Source organism: Balaenoptera borealis, assembly GCF_965194805.1.
Source record: "Balaenoptera borealis genome assembly, chromosome: 11".
NCBI lineage: Eukaryota > Metazoa > Chordata > Mammalia > Artiodactyla > Balaenopteridae > Balaenoptera > Balaenoptera borealis.
The window spans coordinates 29598932-29621146 of NC_138868.1; the positions used below are offsets into that span (position 1 = coordinate 29598932).

General features: G+C 38.7%; 1 long non-coding RNA gene across 4 annotated transcripts in view; it reads right to left on the reverse strand.

The window, feature by feature from the left end:
* Nucleotides 1–22215, reverse strand: part of LOC309606576 — a 494104-nt gene that overhangs the window by 12321 nt on the left and 459568 nt on the right. The window contains exons 4-5 of one of the 4 annotated variants that reach the window (XR_014231936.1): nt 17079–17482; nt 408–14791 (exon numbers count right to left, since the gene is read on the reverse strand). This is a non-coding gene — a long non-coding RNA (uncharacterized lncRNA). Of the gene's footprint in view, nt 1–407; nt 17483–22215 lie in introns of those variants that run through there. The other 3 variants (XR_014231937.1, XR_014231935.1, XR_014231938.1) reach the window with 3 other exon arrangements.

A 22215-nucleotide genomic window follows, 5' to 3' on the forward strand; every position in this document is an offset into this window, starting at 1 on the left:
TTATTTCATTGTACATACACACATCTAATACACATACACACATGTGATAGAGCTTCCTTATAGAAGTTGAACATTTTATTTACATATACACATCTAATATAAAATTATTTGACGTATGTGTTTTATGTATAATTAATTTATTGTATGTATTTATGTATTAAGTATATATTTATGTATTATTTATGTATTTCTTGAATATTTTATTTATGTATACATTTAATTTAGAATTATTTTATATGTGTGTTTTCTGCACATAAAATATATTATGTCTGTATTTTTATGACTAATTGTTTACGTATTTATGTATTGAGTATATATCTTATGTATTTTATGTATTATTTATGTATTTCTGTATAATAGATAGTTATTATTTGTGTATGCATTTAATGTATTTTTTGTGTATTCACTTTTCTTTTTTTTTTTTTTTTTTTTTTTTTCAGGGCACCAAATTGTATTCACTTTTCTTATTTTAAAGATGTCCTTCCATCTCTGTGGATAGATAGATATGGTATTCTTCTCAGCATTCTCTTATACTACCAGACTAAGAGTTATTTGAGAGTAGGGGCTATAGAAGATTTAGCTGACTTACTATATTGATAATTAGAGATCTGTATGTATAAACAAGTGAATCAATAAATAAATGCCGTTTGACTCCCTTCTCTGCTTCACCCTCTCTATTAATCAATTACAGAGTTTTGCTCTTTCCATCTGCTTTTTTGAGTGGTTTTCTCTCCACTCCCAGCACCATGATGAGACTTTTCTCAGTGGAGAAATCCTGTCAACTTGAGAATCTCGTCACCTCTAGTCAGTCTCCAAAGCTGAACTCAACATCTAAAATGCCCCTCCACCCATCCTGGGCAGCTGAGACCTGCCATGGCCTGGCTTTACCTAAACTCATCACTGGGGACCTCAACCTCTCAGTCCAGAATTCCCCATACTCAGAAGGTCTAACAGTCAAATAAGTATGCGAAAGACTAGATTCAACAGGTCTTTATATTGTAGGACTTCTCTGAGCCTTTACTCTGAAAATTTATATAGTAAACTTGGGGCATAGAATGCCATGTTCTCTATATTAGTTTGACGTTTGAATATCCTTCCTTGCACCCTCCCGCTTTCATTTTGAGAAATGCCTGTTGAAGACCCTGACATGCCAGGAGAAATGTGACTTCAGGCTTTCTTGAGAGTAGTATTCACATCCTCCCTATGTCTTTGCTCTAGTACTCTGCCTTGAATATTCTCTTTCTCTATTCTATCTACTTGGATAAATTTTATGTGTATTTGAAAGGTTCAAAAATTGTGATATTTTAAGTTTGTGTTTACATCAAAACAGTGAACCTGTGTATTCAGCTAGGCCTAGAAAAGGTGGAATCTGATAGCAATTTGAGGATTTCCATGGAGAAGGAATAGATTCTAGTGAAAGAGGGGAGAGTCAGTCAAAGATAAAAACAGGGAAGTGCAAGTGTCATAGGGACTAAACTGAGTGAAATCTGGTGACGAAGTTTGATGACACTAACTTTGACAGAGAAGTGGGTAATGATGGAGACATGAAAAGTGAGAGGTCATCAGCTACCTTTATGAGGACCATGCCATTAGAATAAGAGCATAGAACCCTAAATGGAGGGAACTGACAGAGTGGGGTTAGATGGCAGTATGTCAAAGGATACCTACCACATGTGCTTCAGAAAAGTGGTCATAAACTGGCAGTGAAATAAGGTGCAGCTTAAAGAGAAGAGAATCAAATAAGGGATTCTTCTTGAAATATTGCCATTTGCACCAACGTGGATGGACCTAGAGAATATCATACTAAGTGAAGTAAGTCAGACAGAGAAAGACAAATAATGAATGATATCACTTGTATATGGAACCTAAAAAATAATACAAATGAATCTATATACAAAACAGAAACAGACTCACAGACATAGAAAACAAACTTACGGCTACCAAAGGGGAAAGGGGGGAGGGGATAAATTAGGGGTATAGGATTAATAGATATGCACTACTATATATAAAATAAATAAGCAACAAGGGTTTACTGTATAACACAAGGAACAACATTCAATATCTTGTAATAACCTATAATGGAAAATAATCTGAAAAAATATGTATATAACTGAATTACTTTGCGTACACCTGAAACTAACACAATATTTCAGATCAACCATACTTCGATTAAAAAAAAAAAAAGGATTCTTGCTTTTGGGTCAGGATAAGGAGAAATGTGGTGCCTATTTTAAAGAAGAGCAAAGGAGCCTTGGATGATGGAGAGGCTGACAATTCTGGAAAGAAGGGATCTAATAGTGGGTGAAATAATCCATAAGACGCAGGAGAACAGGCTCAAAAGCAAAGGAGTAAACGAATCTGAAATTTTCATATAGTGCTAGAGCCAATGAAAACTGACACAATCTTTCTGGAAATCAATTTGGTAGTAGGTATTGACTTCAATGTGGTCAGATCCTCTGATTCAGCAATTTTGTTTATAAGAAACTTGCCTACAGAAAGAAGTAGAGATGTGCGCTCAGATTTGTAGCCAAGGCTGTGCATTACAACAAAACTTCAGAGTAGTGAAAAACTGGAACCAATCCAGATTCTAAAATATGTGTACAATTAATTATGTCATGCATTTCATGGAATATTGTGCTTTTGACATAATTTAATGGCCTGGGAAAATTCTTGAGTATTAAGTGAAATTAATGCTATTTTAAAACTATATATACATATGATTGGGACTATGAGAAATATGCATGCACATACACACAGAGAGAAGCAGCAGAGAAAGTTAATAGTACTTATCTCTGGATTGTGTGATTATAGAGGATAATTGCATTCTTTTGGTCAAGGTCCTATATGTTAAATTTCTTCATGAAAAAGAAATATTCATTTTACACTTCTTAGAAAAAATATTATTAGAAACACAGGCTTTAGTTCCAACTCTGTCACTTTTTACATTGGAAGATTTTCTATAGTCTTTCTTATACACATGGAGAGAATTCAGTCCTCCTTCAAAGACTCTATTACCCTCCCAGATTCAAATTCACGTCTTGGCCTCATAATTCTGTGATGTTAAAGTCACCTACCCTCTTTAAACCTCTGTTCCCTCATCTGTAAAAGAAGGTTACTAATAGTACCCATTTTGCTGGGGTATTAAGGGAGTCACATAAGCTAATGAATATCTAGTACAGTGGTTGGCACAGAGTAAATCCTCAATATTCAATATTAATATGAGTGACTTTAAACCAGGGATCTCTATCTCAATCAGTTGTGGAAATTAAATGACCTAATGTATTTTAAAACATCTATATCAGGGTCTGGCACACTGGACACTCTCAAGAAATACCCATTTCCCTCCATGACCCTTCAGCCCTGCCTTTCCTTTCCCCCTTCCTTTAGAGAGGGGCAAGTCCTCCAAACAGCAGGCAGGAAGCCAGGCGTAGAGTGTGCTTCCACCTAGCAGACCACTATTTGCTCACCCAGGCAGCCTGGTGTCTTTTTTTTTTTTTCTCAAGTCTTCAGGAAATCACATAAACCTATTTGTCACAGACACAGGATTTCTGCTGTCCTTCCCCTCTGCAGGATTGACTTGCTTTTTCTTCCTAATGCTGTTTGGTGGAAGGTTTTCATTTGTGAGGCAGCCGAACCAGAACCAATTGCACAGCACTGTACAGGATGAGAAATTGAAAACCACAGCAGCAGCCCTTAACCCAGAGAGTTCTGGTCAACCCAGGGTCGGAAATGAACAGGACTTAGAGAAGGGGTGGCCAAGCAGGCACCTTGGGCCCCCGTGGGGCACACGGACCCCAGACAGCAGAGCTGCTTCTCACCTAGTGTTGCCTCTTTTATCACCTGGGCCTCGCAGGTGATAGGAAAGGAACATGCTTTCCCTCTACCCAGGGTAGAGGACAAAGACAAGAATAGTGCAGACCACGGCGTAGAATGGCTCCTCCATGCCCCCTTCTTTGGGAATCTAAGGACACATGCAGGGTGGATTAGAAATTGTGTAAGTTAACAAAAACCTTTCACATCTAATGAACACATTTCCCAATGTTTCGTGGGGGAAAGCACAGGGCGGAGAAACAACATGGACCTTCAGTCATGTTTTAGTCACTCTTTTGCAGTGTGATGCTCAGTTATTTCACCTCCCCATGCCTCAGTTTCTCCAATTTTAAATTGAGAATAACAGCAATCATGACATAAATTTGTAGGATGACATGAGAATATGTCAGATAATGTGCAAATGCCACGGTGTTTGACACTTGGTGGGTTATCCAAAAAGAAGAAGCAGAAGAAGCAGCCTCTTTCTGGGCTGCGTTCTATGCTGTGAGGGAATGATGATGGGGGTGGGCGCTGTAAGGGGACTTTCCTGGTCTCTCAGGGTTTTCCATTTGAAGCCAAAAGTTCTGTGATCATCAAACCTGGAAAAAGAGTCCAGTCTCCAGGCTGCAGGCAGGCAAATTAGAAAGTGTCAATCAATTACTTGGGGTCTACTGTGGGTTATTTCTTGGTTAACATGGTTGGCTAGGAATCAATGGACCTGGGCTCTAAGCCCAGTTCTTTCATTACCTCCCGCTGAGCCCTTGCATAAGCATATACCTTAGTCATTTATTCCTGTGTCCAGAGGGGTGAAGTGACTTGTTCAATTTTGCTTATCTGGTCAGGGCTAGATTTCAAATCCTTTGTCTGATTTTAAATCCTGGTACACTCTGATTACGGATGTTTTGAAGCAGAGCATTCCTTTAAATCATTTTGATATTGAATGGTCGCCTATTCAGTCTATCGCAGAGTTAGCCCTGCCAGCGCTAATATCCTCCTCACATTGCTCAAACATTGGGACAAATTCTAGAGAATTTATTTTAAATTAGGTGATTCTAAAAGTTCAGAAATTACTTACAATCTCTGAGATTTAGTTACTCTGTTTGAGTCTTTTTCTTTAGCCTGCCCATGTTTTATAGCCCAACCCGGAGAAGAGATTGGATTTAGGGAAACAATGTGAGCATTTTTTTTTAATGGGAAAAAGGTATACAACTTTATTGAAAACAGTAAATGGAGAGATACACTGTGTTCATAAACTGGAAAATTCAGTTTCATGTAGATGTCAATTTTTCCCAAATTGACCCATAGATTCAACTGGGTTCCAGTCACAATCTCAAAGGGGTTTTTTATTGGTATAAATAGACAAGCTGATTCTAAAATTTATATGGAAGAGCAAGGGCCAAGAATAGATCTTAGGAGATCATATTTTACACACGGGTAGATAAAATGACCAGTGGGACAAAATAGAAAAATAAATTGTGGTATGTTCAAAGGATCAATATACAGAAAGGAAAATGAGTGCCCTACAGCTACACACAATGAATCTGGATAAATCTCAGAAACATAACACTGAGTGAAAAGGCAAGTCACAGGAGAATAAACACTATGATTCCGCCTATATGAAATTCAAAAACGTGCAAAACCAAAACAAAGAAGGGGTCTCTTTGGGGTTCATACTGGTTTAGGGACAGGTGAAAGTTTGAATGTTCTCTTTCTCCACCCTCTTTTATCTTTTCATTCCACCCCTGCTCCCTGCCCACCCCACCTGTTCGTATAGAACAGATCACACATCTATATACTCCTTACCCTTTTTCTGTAAAGTCATGGAACAGAAGTTTGGAGTCATAAGACCTGGCCTTAAATCCTAAATCTGCCACTTCTTGAATATGTAAGATAAGTCACTTTAATCTTTGATCTTTAGTGTTTTCACTCACAAAATGAGGATAATGTCATCCACCTCTGAATGGTATCGTCTAGATTACATCAAACCTGGAGCATACATACCAGTTCATGAGAAACTGTTAAATCTTCAGTTAATCTATCTCTTGTTGCTTGCAAGCAACATCTAGACATCATTCTCAGGACCCATGCTCTTGACCTCTTGGGGAATGGTGAACAATCTTGGGGTCATAGATGATTCATCACAAGTGTTTGGTTTTTAGTAAAGCTGAATCTTCTGGATTTTCCTCCCTTACTGTGGGTCTCTTGGGAAGCAGGTATACTATGCAATGTATCATTTAAAAGGTATGCTGTCTCTTGAATGCTATGTTGTGTAATGATGCCTTATTGTTGATCTACTAAATTTATTTAGTCAGAATAAATTAAAGTGGTTGTTGGGTATGAGAAAAGCAAACCACAATGGATTGGGATCTTCTTTTTCATTGATTACAGCTTAAACATAATTTTGAGGGGTTAAGAAGAGGAAAGTCGAATACAGGAAAAGAGGCAGTTGTAATATAGGAATGCAGAGATGCAACAACATTAACATTCATACACACACGCACACACACACACACACATATAGAAAGATATTAAAGTGCTCATAAAAATGAATAGGATTTTAATTTTATACCATCGTTAGGTTATAAGAAAAGCATACACTTAATAAAAAAAGTAATAAAAGCAAAAAAGAAAGAACTCCAGGGATATGTCATCCATAATCCCACAACCCAATGTCAGCTTCTGTTTACATTTTAGAGCATTTCTTCAAATAATAAAGGATTTTTAGAAACACACAAGCATAATTTGAGCTCAGCACTTAAACACACAGAACAAGTGTCTTGCAGTAAGTCATTTAAGAATGTTTTGCTCTCAATATCTTTTATCATTTCCCACATAGTGCATTTGGTCTCAGAACAAAATGGGTGTATCAAGGGAGGAAGGTACCTAATAGGCTTTCTGGTGCCCGACTCAGAGAGGAGGAAAGGATGCCTGATCCTATGACACAGTAAAGTCAGGCTACACTTGCAGGGTCTCTAAGACTTATTTCTGCTTCCATGGTGTCCTTGTCTTTTGAGGTAGCAAGTCAAAGACTCCTCTAGTGACAAAAGCCTGAGGAAATCAGGCCTGACCTTTCTTGCCACGTTCAAGCAGGCTGCCTAGCTATTGCCTGATAGAGGGCAGCTGTGAGCAACTGAGATCTCTTGCTTTCAGTCATAGAGTCCATTTGCATGTATTTGATGCCTTCATTCAAATTGAGTCATCTCATTTAGTTGGGGAATGGAGTGACAGTAGGATGAAAGGAAAGGGCTAGAAAGAGTCTACAAATTGCTTTGGTAACCTCTAACCTTCTAAAGTTTAGAAATGGTAAAGAATAGCTGCCTAGTTTCCTACTGGTAATTCAGAGCAAATTCAATAAGAGAGAGAAACCATTTAGCTTTGACTTTTAACATATTTTATTGCCCTTATAACATGAAAATCTGAAAAGGTTTCCCATTCAAATCTAATTCCAAAAGAGAGGCATTTATAATGAGTTTAAACCTCTTCAAACTCAATAAATTCTCATGTCTCCTCTCCCAAATTCAAATTCACTTCCACAGGCACAGTGATCACCCATGTTCATAGGATAGCAGAGCTGGAGGAAAGATTACAAGGGAAGACAGGCCACTGAGGTACCCATGGCCCTTTATCTTGAAAGCTCAAATCCCATGCTTTAATTTTCCAAAGAATCCCTGCCAGACAACTTGGCATCCCATGCTAACTCTTAAAAATTTTTTGAAATTATAAATTTCATATCTGGGAAACTTACCATCTTATTTGTCCTTGGATATAGACTGATGTGCTCCTGTTCAGAATGTGGTAAAGTGTTTGTTTAGCAGACATATTTTAAACCATGAGTAGAGTGAAGGAAAGCTTCTATGCATGTGTCTGATCAATAAATCCATCTGACCGTCAAGAGTTCTGGCAGAGATGGGGAAAGTTAATTTCCAAGTCCACTTCAATCATTAGACCCCTGTGTAGTTATTATTTTACTTCACCAAATTCAAGGAAAGTATCCAAGGATGGTTCTAAGAAAACAGTATTGAGCATCAAGTCTGAAGCGTGAGATGTAGTCAAATTAAAATTGAGAAAGTGAGTAACAAGGTCACCACTCAGAGATTAAAGGACAGTTTGAGATTATATTGTGAGTAGAGGGCGTTGCACCAGTATTTCAGGATTTAGTTTGTCAGTGGTAGAGGGGTATTGGATTCCTGCCTTACAGGGTTTCACCAGGGGATGTTTCATGAATGGGAAGACCTGGACAAGGATAGATAAAGATAGGGATGTCTTCTCCTCCACAAGTGTGGAAGAAGAGGTTTCAGGAAGATGCTCAAGAGCCCAGCTGGTGAGCGTCTGGTCATTATGAAAGTCTCTTGACGAGCTCTTGTCTCTGAGGTGGTGTGGAGCCTGAGTCAGAACTGTCCTCCATCTGGATACTTTGGTAGGACTCTAATTAGCAACCCAAGTGTCTCACATCTGGTCATATTGCCTGTAGCCCTCCTGTGCCCTGTGTTCTAGTCCTAGTGACCAGGGAAGGGCTAGTAGTAAGGTGTGGTGTGGCTGGAGGGTGCAGCTAGGGTGGACTGCTGCAGGGGACCTTTCGTCTGACTCCTGGGAACAAGACATCACTTTGTACCCCAAGTTTAAATTGAAGCCTAATTTTAATCCTTAGCTCTAAAGATGTTCTGATGAGACTAAAGCCTGGTGTTGCCAATCCCACTCCTTTCCAAGGTGGGGATTCTTCTCCTCACTCCCACTCCCCACTCCGTTGGGACTCCTCCTGTGATTTGCTCTGTTGCCTCCTAGAATCTTCCCAGCATTGCTCTGTGATTCCCCATTGCCAGGCTCAATCCACTTGCAGGGAAAACAAGTTTCTGGTTATCAGTAATGGCCTCCGAAGATTTTTCTAATTGTACTTCCTGACAGCTAGTGCCTTTTTGCCATCAGAGGTATCTGTGATGTTGATTATTATTTGCTTTCCTCAGAACACAGATGTTAGAGGGGAATTCCCAGTATAATTTGCCTCACACCTTAAGCCCAGATGGCTTTGAGCACTGTATTAGGATTTATGTCTAGAAGTACAAATCCCTCTGTATGATGCTAGGTTCTCCAGAGACACAGAACCAATGAGATATATAGGAAGGGATTTATTATAGAATTGGCTTAGCCGGTTATGGAGGCTGAGCGGTCTCTCAACATCTGCAACAACCCAGGAGAGGTGATGGTGCAGTTCCAGGCCAAGCCCAAAGGCAGGAGAAAACCAGTGTACCAGCTTGAAGACAGGAAAAGAGAGCAAATTCTCCCTTAGCCTTTTTTCTTCTATCCCAGACTTCAGTGACTTGGGTGAGGCCCATCCACACTGGGGAGGGCAACCTGCTTAACTCTACCCATTCAAATGTGAATCTCATCCAGAAACACCCTCACAACACACCCAGAATAATGTTTAATCAGGTGTCTGAGTGTCCCATGGCCCAGTCAAGTAGACACATAAAATTAATCATCACACCTTTCCCTCTTTCATTCCAGTGTCCAAAAAGCATATTTTCCACTGCCATAATCACTAAATTTGGGGTCATCAACATGAATATGATGCTGCAAGAGCAAACTTTCAATGTTCAGCCTTGGAGAAGTAGCTTAAGGGGAAAGGGTTCTTTTGTTATTGTTTTACTGTTGCTGGTCTCCATTTCCTCCAGATGCCGTCCCGACTTGTGGCCCACGCCCTCAACCCTGCCCCATCCTCACCTCAGGTTTGCCGCCCTGTCTTCAGGTTCTACCCCTGTAGGAGCAGACTGGGTTCCTGCCTTACCCTTTGCTGAAAACAAGTTCCATAAGGCATGATAACAGTTATAACAGCTGTCTTCTCCTGTGTACTTACCGTGTGCCATATTTTACAGATATTAGCGTGCTCAATCCTCACAACAACCTCATGGGTGATGATGATTCCTGTCGTGCAAATATAGTTACTGAAATGCAAAAGGATTGTGAACTTGCTCAAGGCCACACAGCTATTAAATGGTAATGACACAGTTTAAGCGCACACGCATCTGACGCCCAAGTCTGGGCACACCATTGTAACGCACTGTATGTCCTGCCCCCGCCTCTCTAAACTGCTTCATGAAAGGCTGAGTAACCGCTCAAATGGAAATTTTCATCTCTGATTCAGCCTGGTAGTTCCACATAGATCCAGACTCAGTGATCTTTTCCAAACATTGGCATAAACAGAAGGATTGAAAATCCTATGTGACTTCCCTGTGAGCAATTAAGGGGCTGCATTTTGTAGCACGCTATTCACCCCTCACTATTCATCATCACAAACTTTCAGACACGCTGAAGGTCATGATTGAAAACACAGTTATTTTAAGAGATGGCATTGTTCTCAAAAGCCACAGTAGGACCATCGCAGAATGATTTTTAACTCAGATCTATATTCAGAGATGAATTCTTCTTTTGGCTCAAATGACGCAGGTTTGTTAGTTGGGGCGTGAGTAGGAGGTGAGGAGATTAAAAAAGGGGGGTGGGACAAGTACCCATTCTTATCCATCTCTTGCTCACCTTTTGATAGTTGCTTATTTCCCCTGTACGTGGCAAACACTTTCAAACTCCTTGCTCCAGCCTGGCGTCTCCAATTCATTTAATTTGTCATAGGAATATTTCTCAATAAGGGCAAACCTTTAAGGAAAATTGAAACATGTAAGACACGTGCATAATGAAATGTTTTTGCAAAAAGATGCAAGATTTTGTTTGAGTCCTGTTTTCCTCCGAATTTCTACTGGGGAATATATTAAAAGCACTCCCATTTTTCCCCTGAGATTTTGCTTTATGCTCAAATACTTTCTCTATTTCCATAACTAATCACCAGGGAAGACCTGGAGATTTGGGACATCAAGATACAGGGGGGAAGCTACACTGTATGCAAATGATGGGTGATGTATTGTGATAGAAGGAATTATCGATCTCAATCCTCTAGTTCTCTGTAGTAATATCATATATTCACCCTCTTGCCCTTCTGGGCAGCACACCCTTCCACCTCTGGCCTTTGGGTTTGCCCATGTGACTTGTTTAGCCAATTGGTTTTCAGCAGATGTGTCATGAGCAAGGGCTTGTCTTCTTGCCCTTGTGCCATCACCATAAGAAGAAGAACATACCATCGCAGTTCACATGGCATGAGCGGGCAACCTGACTGTGACACCTGTCACCCCATTGATCTTCAGCGTTCATTTGGCTGATCTGGGTGGCTAAGCAAGCATCCACTCCCCGCTTCACCACTCCACGTGCGTGCGTCCCCCCTGAAGCTGCGCGCTCAGTCTAAGAGGACGACCTCCTCCGTAGAGAAGGACCTTTCTTCCATCAGGGGTTTACGAACAGCCGCGGTCCCCTGCTAGAGCCTCCAAACATTCACGAAATGATTGCCAGGGCTGAAATTCAGAGTTACTCGGTTTCAAATCTAACGCTTTCTTCTACCGTTTCCCTTCCCACTCATACTCATTTATGTCTCTTGCCTTTTCTTCTTCTCTCTAGTCTGACCTTTAGAGGGTTTTGTTCATGAACTTACTCTTTTTTCTTGGTTTGTGAGATGCGGTGAGGAAGCCCAGGTTCACAGCCTCAGCCTTTCCTTTGTGTAGGCCTCAGGCCTTTAGAGATCATTCGTTAATAGTCTCAAAGGATTACTTTGTTTAATACTCTAGAAAATGCCCCCAAAGCCTGTCATTTGAAGCAGTAATGTGGACTCCCAGATATTTTTAATTAAAAGTGTACTGGGCTGTGGCTTCTCTGGGGAAATGTCTATTACAGTCTCTTGCCCATTTTTCAAAAAAAAAAAAAAAAAAGTGTACTGTTTGAAACCAGCCTTTGGCCTCCTGTTTATCACGAAGTTCCCTGCAGTTCCTGGCGCCCTGTCACTAGGATAAGAATTTCTCCTTGTGTCCACAGGATGGCAGTATAGGTCAATGTTAAACCGCACTCTACACAGCCCTTCAAAATCCCACCGTGGGGTTTTGTTCAGAATTGGCACTCAACTCTCCTTTTCTCCATATGCCCATAGCCTCTTGTAACACCAGCTCTAGAGGTTTCTCACTTTCCTTTTTTCTGAATCAAACAACGGCAGCCCCTTCAGTTCACAAAGGTCATTTATGAATGAAGAGCCATACAATACCCCAGCTTCATTATAAAAGCCCCCCAGACACAGGAGGCAGGAGTCCAGCTGCCCACAAAACCACATGCAGCTAAGCCTTAGTTTGGGGCTGCTGAGTAGTTGTTTATAAATAGCAGTGGTCAGTTACACATTGTCAGCAACCTGAGCTAATCACTATTAATCAATAAAGTCATTGAAGTGTGATAGCCTCATTGGCAGTAGATGGGCTCAGGTCCAGCCTATGAGGAAACAGCCTTTGTGAACAGTCAGATGGTAATTATTTAATCAGAGCAGTGTGACCTCTAACAGATCCAGTACGGAGAAATGACTACAAAACCACGTTTGAGACGTCTTTCCTATGCTCCAGGAAAACGAAGTGAGTCAAATGAAGTCTTTTTGATTTGGGAAATATTGGGTGCTGCTTCCAGAATTTGAATACAAAACAAGGAACAAATAATTAAAATAGCACTCATTCTATTCTACATGAGGGGGTAACTTCTAAAAAGCTGTCTTTTCTTTTCATCTCTTTAAACAGTAAGACGTTCTTCTAAGGTACACATAAGGTCAGGCATTATATTCGCTTGCAGAAAACTGCCCTATACCTTAAGTTTCTTTAATTCTCATAGTAACAATGCTTTCAAAATTGAGAATTAACCAAGGAAAAGATAAGATATAGCTAGAAATTTGTCCTTTAAAAGTCTTTTTTGTACTGTTCCCTGCAGTGTAGACATCTTTGCTAATAATCCCTTTCCTTTAGTCCTTTTTTAAAAATAGTATTATGCATTATTGAAAAGCCAGTGCCATATCTTGCCCTTCTTTATCTTCCACGGTGCTTAGCATGGCTTTAGGACAGGACTTCTTCTCTAAATACACACTGTTTAATTCTTTGTTTAATGAACAGAGCATGAAAATAAATTCCTGGAGATCTTCACCTCACTAAGAAGTGAAGACCTAACATTTTTGAGTCTAAAACTTTATCAAGGCCAAAATAAATGCCAACGCTCTGCAAAATCACTGCACAAACTTCTTCAGCAAAATCCTAAAAAAAAATTCTTGGAATCTTCTAAGATTAACATGGAAAGATGTAGAAATGAAGATAAAATAGGGTCATGTTTAACTTAAACTTTAGCCTTTCTTGCAGGAAATAGAGCAAAATTATTTTGATATTATATGATAGATGCAAATTTCCTAATATTACTTGCCAATTTGCAAACGTGTGTGTTTGTAGGCTTGAGGAAAATGATGTATTTTTGAATGCAACTGGAGAGGTTTAACAAAGAAAGCCTTTCCTAGTCCCTGTGGGTGGAAATCAGCTTTAGACTGTTAGCAAACACATCTAAAAGTTCAATGAACTTCAGTTAGTTGCTATGCCAACCAGCAGAAGACCTGTCCAGATATGAATTGATCACACAAATAAAATCTCCCCAAAGATAATGCTTGTTTGGCTTAAGGGCATAGTCTTTGTAACAACCCTTGAAAAATTAGAGGTCTGTCAGTTTGGAGAATTTATTTGGACCACTATCCAAATTTCCTAAGTGTATTATAAAATACTTTAATTTTTTTTTTCATAGAAAATCGAGCAGTTGCTTCCGAGGCAGAAATACCTTTTTATTTCGTTCCCCAAGTGTAAAAGTAACAAATACAGAGAAAGTAACATATAACGGTGGGTCCTGATTATGAGAAAGAAAGAGTGGCTAGAGCTAAAGCAGTAAATCTTGGGAGATGCTTTTGATTCCATTTTCACCTTGTGATATGAAGTTGGGCAATTTATCTTAATTTCTTAGCGTCACAGCTCCCACACGCTGCCATGGATAGAGTCCCTAAGCACTCTATGTAAAAAGCCCCTGATGAATATCTTTTGAAGAATTTCTTTGTAGGGTTTGCTCTGAGGTTTTGTGAGCTCCATATCCAAGGAGTGAACTAATTTGAAACTAAATAAATAGGCAACATGGGTAACATGTTAGTTGACACCAACTTCTAAGGAGGTGGTGGAGAAAACAATAAGATGAATAATTTTTTATATTCCATTATTATCCCCTTGGACACTTAACCTGGATGACTTTTTTCTGTTGTTAGACCTCTCTTAAGGCATCTGAGGTGTGTCTAATCTAAGGAATAGAAAAGAGTGGACAAAACATTTGGGAATTGCTATGATATATGTGTATTCTGAATAGAACTTTAATACAGAGGCTTAGCAACAAAAACCCATGAAAGTCACCGAGCATTTATTATTATGTTTTGTATAATATGAACTTGACCACTCATATTACTCTTACTCTAATTCCTCATCCCTGCATTTGTTCAGAATTTGACTTTTTAGCTTTTATCTCCCATTGCTAACCCTATATTTACCCTTAAATCCACACAGAAATTCAGATTCTCTAGTGTATATCCTTTGTGATATCTGCAGGACTCACTTTTGTAAGAAGTGTTAGTTTTTACCTCTGGATCACTCCACTTATTCTTAATTTCTGGATTTACACTTCACATTAGCTAATTTTGCCTTTGGCCTCTCTGAGAGAGCCTTAGATTCCCCAACAAAGGGAGTGGATATTGTGAATATTAATGATTTTAGATTAGGGTCTTTCTATAGTTCAGATTAAGTAACAGATCCTTGACAACAGGTATAGGGACTATAATGTAAATTCCTAGAGCAAGAATACTGACTATCTGAAATATGCTCAATGCAATTCACAATTGTGTGTGAAAACAAGAAAATGATAAGCCAGTAAGTGAACAGGTACTTACTTCTCAGTGGGGAAGTTTGGTCTCTTTGCCCTTGGTAGTCAAAGTGTGTCATATCTCCAACAGTAACGTCATGGAACTCTTCATCTTGGGTTCTGATCTCACAGGAAGTAATACAATTTCTATAGCCTGAAATTAATTAATTCTAAATTTATATCCCAAAGCAATTCCAGCACTCAGAGATACAGAACATTCCACCTTTCTGCTTTTTAGTAATGGTTTAGATTCAAGAACTCATTTGGAAAGAAAAAAAAAGGAAATATCTACCTTAGATAAATATTCACATGGTTGCATATTCCCACAGGTAGCTTCTGATAAAGGCTGTGACTTAGAAAATATGCAAGTCAATTACAATTCTTAACCTGTTTCCTCTCTCTGCGTTTTAATAAACCAACATTGGGCTGTTGAAGGAAAGAAATCTTGAGTTAAAAGGTACAATTTTAAAAGTGTTCCTAAATAAATATTTGTAGTTGTTTAGGATAAGTTATATATTATGTGTCAGTTGGAGTGATCTGCTTCATAGTTGTGGAAGGGGTTACTGGGAAGCATGGTGGTGATCTGGTGGCAGTGGCAGAATCCAGGGCAATGGTGATCTTGGTGCACTACTCCTGGAAGTGCTAAAGAACCAAGCTGTGCAGAAGCAGTATTGATATTTTATACTATTCCCAATATCTCACGAACTATTACTGTGAAACAAAATTTGTAAGCGAGTGTTACCCTTACAAGAAAAATGCGCACTCTTCTATTACAATTCTCCCTTGTCCCCACCCAGTGGGAAATAGTGGTGAGGTGCAAAAGGGGTATTGTTTTAAGGAAATAGTATTTGAGTCTGGGATGGAACAACTAGAGAGAGAAGTCTGGATGACGAACAAAACTTTCTAAGAGCCGTGTAGCTGGTAACCCTCAAGGGGGAGTTAAAGGGACGGCAGTCAATACTATTAACTTTGGTTTTCAAACTGCTCTGTGGTGGCTTAGGGGTTCAGCCGAGGTGGTTCCAGTATCTGCTGTGGAAATCTGTGGAGAGTGAGGAAGAACACGTGAGCTGTGGTTCCTCAAGCTTCATTTTAATCAGAGTAGCTTTATTTTTATCTGTTTTATATATTGGGATTCTTTGAAGGATTGTAATAGGGAAAAACTTTGTATTCTAAGTTAATCACTAAAGGGATGTAGCCCATAAGCTTAAATTATAGGTAATGGCCCATCTCTGGGAACTCTGCCTCCCAGGTAATGAACTTTAAGCTAAAATACCTTTGTTTAGCTCGTAGGAAACATCCTAACCAGTCCCACCTATGAATAGCTGCAAGAAGGAAGAAATTAACACAATCCCTCCAGAGTCTAGCCGGAACCAGGACTTTATCTCCTCCCCTTTTAGTATAAAAGAAACCTGAATTCTAATTCAGGGAAGATGGTTCTTTGGCACATTAGTCTACCATCTTCTTGGACTGCTGGTTTTCCAAATAAAATCACTATACCTTGCCCCAACAACGCATCTCTCGTTGGCCTGTCGTGCAGTGAGTAGTACAAGCTTGGACTCAGTAATAGTATCTCATTTAAGAAATCGGGTCTTTAAGAAAAATAGAATTCCTGACAATAAAAACCTGTTGCACACTGGGGAGCTCTGAGAGAATGGTTGGGTCTTGTCTTTAAGTCAGTGAAACAGTAAAGGGTAAACCTCTGTGCCTTGATTCCCCACATCAGTAGTTCACAAAGTGCAGTCCCTCAGTCAACAGTATCAGTATCTCTTGGGAACTTGTTACAAACGCAAATTATTGAACCCTACCCAGACCTGCCTGATACAGAAATTCTAGAAATCAGCATTTTAATAGGTCTTCAACTGATTCGGATGCATGCTCAAGTTTGAGACCAATTGATTCGGATGCATGCTCAAGTTTGATACCAACTGATTCGGATGCATGCTCAAGTTTGAGACCAATTGATTTGGATGCATGCTCAAGTTTGAGACCAATTGCCACAGAGCCTAATTTAGTTTACCAAGTAAAAGAAATGAGGTAAAATGAATAGGAAGGAGCTATTAGTGCAGTTTCTAAGGAAAACTTCTTCCAAGTATTTCAAATCAGTCCCATCCAGTCCAAATCTTTATAGAGAGGATTGTTCTTCAGTTTCAGGGACAGGAAAATGCCTCCAGTCTTTCTATTCCTAAAGCCCCATAACTATTAGTCAAAATGAAGCACTATCCTTACAACTTAGAGCCATTGAATAACCCCTTGACAACCCAACCTCAGCCCAAAAGTGTTTACTTGAAAATAGGCAGAGTTATGTAGGAGTCAATAATAAAGTAACCGACAGATTCTAATGTCTACTGGGTAGAGGCAGTCCTGTATTTTATGAACTCATTTTTTAAAAATAACTGTTGTTTATAAATTCCACCCCATCTAGGTTACTAGATGATGCACACCTTGGAACAGTGCTGGAGGAAGCTGTAGTCAAAGGGAATGAGGTAGAATGAGAGGGTGTCCACTGTCTTCCTAGAACCAGGACATCTGCAGCAGAAGTTGCCTTCCTGGAATGATGATACCTCTATGTGAGATTGTTCCGAGAGATGGATTCCACTGGAGATGCATATGGACTTTTCCTCAAGTCTAAACCCAGCTCTTCTCAGTGTTTTAGTTCAGTGATGGTACACCACTAGATGGCTCCAGAGTATCTATCCTGTGCTTGAAAGGCCAGAGATGTGAAAATTAGAGTGTACTTTGTGAGCCATCCCCAGCCATCTTCCTCCACTATTGACTCCCACTCAACCGAAAGCGATGTCTCATTTTCTCTCCTCCATCTTCCAAGAGTAGCCCAGTGATGGTGTCTCTAAGGGGGAAAAAACAAATAAATGTTTCAGACCAGGAAAGCTCTTGTTTTCTCCACATTCCAAATTTTAAAACTCAGCTTCAGGCAGATGATATGTGTATCCTGAGTGTGTAGAGTAACATTCTGTCCTTAAATATTATAGCATTTCATAACTTCGGTGGTTGTTATTAGGGAATGTAATAACACAAAAACAGGTCAATGATTCCCAGTCCTTAAAGTCTTGCTTAATTAAGAGAGGCTTAAAGATAAATTGTTAAACATTATCTTTACCTGATTTGTCCTTTTATATTCTTTCTAGAGGTGTTGATTAGAGTGGAAATTCAAGTTTTTTTTTTTTTCTGAGTTTTTAAACTCATTGCAGTTGTTATCATTTTTCTTTTTAATCTGTGATATGAACTCAGTTTCTTCTAGGCTCAGTTTTCTCTTTTAAGTTGATCCAACATGATGACAAACTCAAATATGCACAGTCACGTTTACCAAACCCTCCTAGTGTGATTGTTCCTGGGGTGGACATTGGAACCAAGAGAAAAGCACCCACGAACTGAAGTTACCTATCTAGATGCCTAAAAAAGAATTTGAATCAAGAGAGAAAGAGCTGAGTTCAGAAGGAAGAGAAGTCAAGGATTGAGGAGTCTGTGTCAGAGTAGGAGATTCCCAGGCGAGCCAAAACCGTAAGTCATTTGAAGCCATGGGGGCAATGATGCTATGACCACGCAGAGAAAACCAGTCTGCAGAGCAGAATGGAACACGTATGGAGAAAATATCAGATAGGAGAGAAAATGTAGACTCAGAAAGATATACAGTGTAGCTATCTGAAACAGTCCCAGTTTATATGAGCACTGTTTATATTTGCTTCCATCAAATTCTATGTGTGATTCTCTGAGTCTTTTCAATCGTTCCCTCCCCTGCCTTTTAAATTTTTCTTCACGTTAATTGACAAAGACACCTGAAAAGGTCCTTTGTTCCCTACAAACAAAAATCTAGAAGGCATCTTTTATCATAAGATAACTCCACATACTAAATTCTGATAGTTGAGTTTATGAAATAGGGGGGGATTTCTGACTTTTAAAAAACACTAAGACTTGCTGAGAAAAAAATATTAAAATTTTTTTCTGGCCCCTTGATGCTCGATTGGTACCACGAACTTGGTAAGCAGAAGTCAAAATCCGTGCAAAGTCAGTCCGTAGGCTTGGGGCTGGAAAATGCACCCCCTTCTTCCCCATCTACCCTCCACAGCGTTCCTACCTGTAGAGACAAAAGAACTGACTGAAAAGAAAATCTTGTCTCTGAGTCCTTGGCCCCAGTAGATTTTGGGTTCTTTGTCACCACCATCTCTTGAAGGAATGACAGTACTGGTCTCTGACCTAGATTCTCTTTGTTTTCAAAGAATAATCTGATTTTTTTCACCTCTTGATTTAAGCCATCTTGCCTATCAGAAAAAAATAAAATAAAATAAAATAATAAAATTTAAAAAATAAAATAAAATGCCTTAGTATGGCCTTCATGGTCCTTGGTCTGTACCCTGCTCCCCTCTCCAACCGCCTCTGAGAGCCCCTTCATTGTCAGTGTTCCAGCCACACTGGCCTTTCAGATTCTAGTATAAACCATTTTCTTTCCAGCCTCAGGGCCTTTGGATATTCTTTCCCTTCTTCCTGAAACTCCATTCACTCTTCAACTTTCCAACTTAACTCTTTCACCCTTCATCTTTCACCTCAAATGCTACTGCCTTAGGGAAGGAATTCATAGTCATACAAGAAACGTTCTCTTTTGTAGCACATTGTTTGTTTCCTGCATAACACTTGATCCCAGTTTGAAGCACTTATTTATTTAACTGAGTGTTGTCACCTATTCCACCTCCAGACAGGAAACTTTATGAAAGCGCAACTTTTTAATGTTTTTGTTCACAATTGTATGCCGAGTTACAAGAAGTTCAATACACCTTAGATGAAGAAGGGAAGGAATGAATGAATTTATGAATACTTGAAAACCAGTTCTGAGTCCTGGAGCCTATTCCGGACAATTCTTTATTGTTGTTCTATTGATACTTCAGTTTCCTTTATCTCTGATGCATATTTATTCTTTTTTGTGTGAATGTAAGACTGGTACAGTGTGTCTATTTAGCATTGAATGTTTCTTGGAAAACCTTATATTTTGGAAACAAATGTAGAAAAACACATTCAATTGGCAGAATGTTTTATTATAATCAACAATCTCAAGGACACATCCATTTTTGTGAATTGACATGCATTTCTACTTGAAGGATAGAATGAACATAAATGTGACAAGAATAGAATTGGGGGTTATAGGCAGAGGTGATGGGAATTCTAGGCTATTCCAAGGTTTTAGGGGACCCTTGGTCCTTATCAAGGTCAATTTAAATACACATTTCTTCTATTTTCTGGGTATCCTTGGTATTTTCCCAGTAGTACCACCATAAAATCTGACCACTAAAATGTCTTCAAAACACGTGAAAAGCCAGGATGAGTATTGTCTACAATTTATAAAAAATTTAGAAGTACTTTCACTACTTTTCCTTCTGGGTGTTAAACATTTGAAACAAACATATTCCAAGAGAGCTTTGAAAAAAAATTTGGAAAAAGAATATGAACAGGGAGAAGGAATCCTCTCCTTCCTTTGTTGTCACTGAACTGCTTATCCTGAATCAAGTTCATAGAAAATTTACTCAATGAAGAAAGTATCCTGAATTTACTGTTTTCCTTTTACTCATTTTGACCTATTAAGACTTTTAAAAAAATCATCAATAAAAAATATATACCTCTGGATAATTACTCCCTCACCATCTTCAATATTTAGATTTTGTCAAAGAACTCTCCATTTCATTCTTGAATGTGCAGTTTGGCATTTCCTCTTATAAAAACTCAATACAATTTCTTTTTTTAAATTTTTTATTTTATATTGGAGTATAGCCAACTAACTACATTGTGATAGTTTCAGGTGCAGAGCAAAGCGACTCAGCCATACGTATACATGTATCCATTCTCCCCCGGACTCCCCTCCCATCCAGCCTGGCACATAACATTGAGCAGAGTTCCCTGTGCTGTACAGTAGGTCAATACTATTTCTGAGCTTATGGGTGATGCTATACATTTATAGGTATTGTTGGACACCTCCTTGCTTTTTGGAAAGTTCCTCGCCTTTGATCCAGTTGGGCAAGTTAGGCCTTCACTTTCTACTCCTCCCTTTTAGTACTTTTGGAATTTATAATGCTAGATTGAACTATATGAAATCATATAAAGCTGCCAATGTTTGAACATTTGTCATACAAAATGACAATTTCATGTGGTTTAACCTAATATAATAATGGCTAACATTTACTGAGTAATTACTATATTTCAAGTATTATATAAACACTTTGTATGCATTATTTTATTTACATTTCTCATTTTACAAACTAGGAAATTAAATATCAGAAGAGTTAAAATAAATTACTTGTAGTAGAATCACTATTAAATGGTGAAACAGGGATTTAAACCTAGATCTACCTCACTAAAAAGCCCAAGTTGTTCAGCACTCACTGTCTCTTCAAAAGGGGGAGCTATCATTAACTCAGATAAAAGTGGTAACTTCAGACAAATCTCTCCATGACTCATATACACAAAACCAAATATAATATTATTTCAAGAAGCCATACTTAGACAAATATCTATATATTTCCAAATAGCTGAACAATAAATTGCATTTTCACTTTTCATTGGAATGGTTTGTCATTTTGTAGATCAAAAAATGTATGTGTTCATTCCTAAAGCAATTTATTTTTCTTAGAAAATAGTGACCTGCAGCCTTTAGAAACAGGGTTCAATCCCTAATAGCTAAAACCATTTTAACTTCCCCTAGTTAGTACGGAAGGAGAATATAAATGTCTGGGGAAAATAACCATTCATGCCACTTACTTGCCTTCACAAATCATCCTAGAAATAAATCTGTGTTCTCTGCTAGAAGTTTTTTAGAAGTCTTTAAAAGTCATCTTTAATAACAGAGAATGGGGCTTATATGTGGCTTTAGTAATTTTTTTTTTAAATGTGAAAACTGTAAGTTCAAAACCCAAATCAAATGGCTTTGTGAGCTTTAGAATACGGGATTGTGCATCCATCTGGCCTCCAGGCCATCTCTGCATATAAGACATTAATAACATTTTTAATTTAAGTAATAGATAAATCTGTTTCAAGTGCCTCAGCATCCATTCTCAACATCGCCTGCAGATCTGTTGATCCTAAATAATATTTTCAAGCTGTGGTAAGGTTATTGGTGTTCTGAAGCAATCTGGAAATACCAAGTTCTTATGCCAGGAAGTAGGTCAAACTGTAATCTCTTCATGTTACTGTTTTGATTTCAGAAATAGCTCTGTCCTTCACACAGTGAGAGCCTGTACACTTTACCCTTCTCATGGATTTGATTTCAGCTGCCATTCTGTGTTTCAATGAAAACTTTATTAAATATCTACTTTTAATTAATCTCTCTGGCACTGGAACCTCTCCCCAGCATCAATCTATTTTTAGTTTCTCAGAATAGTTTCACTTTTCTCCTTAAATAGTCATTCTATAATATGCCATTCTCTAGTAATTATTACAAAATAGCATTATACTTGCTCAGCCAAGAGAGACCAGAAAGTGCATGCTTTTAGAGTCAGAGAGATTTACATTTGGATCTTAGCTCTGCCACATGAAGCTACATGATCCTGGGTGAGTTACATTCTATCTCCTGATGTCCTCACT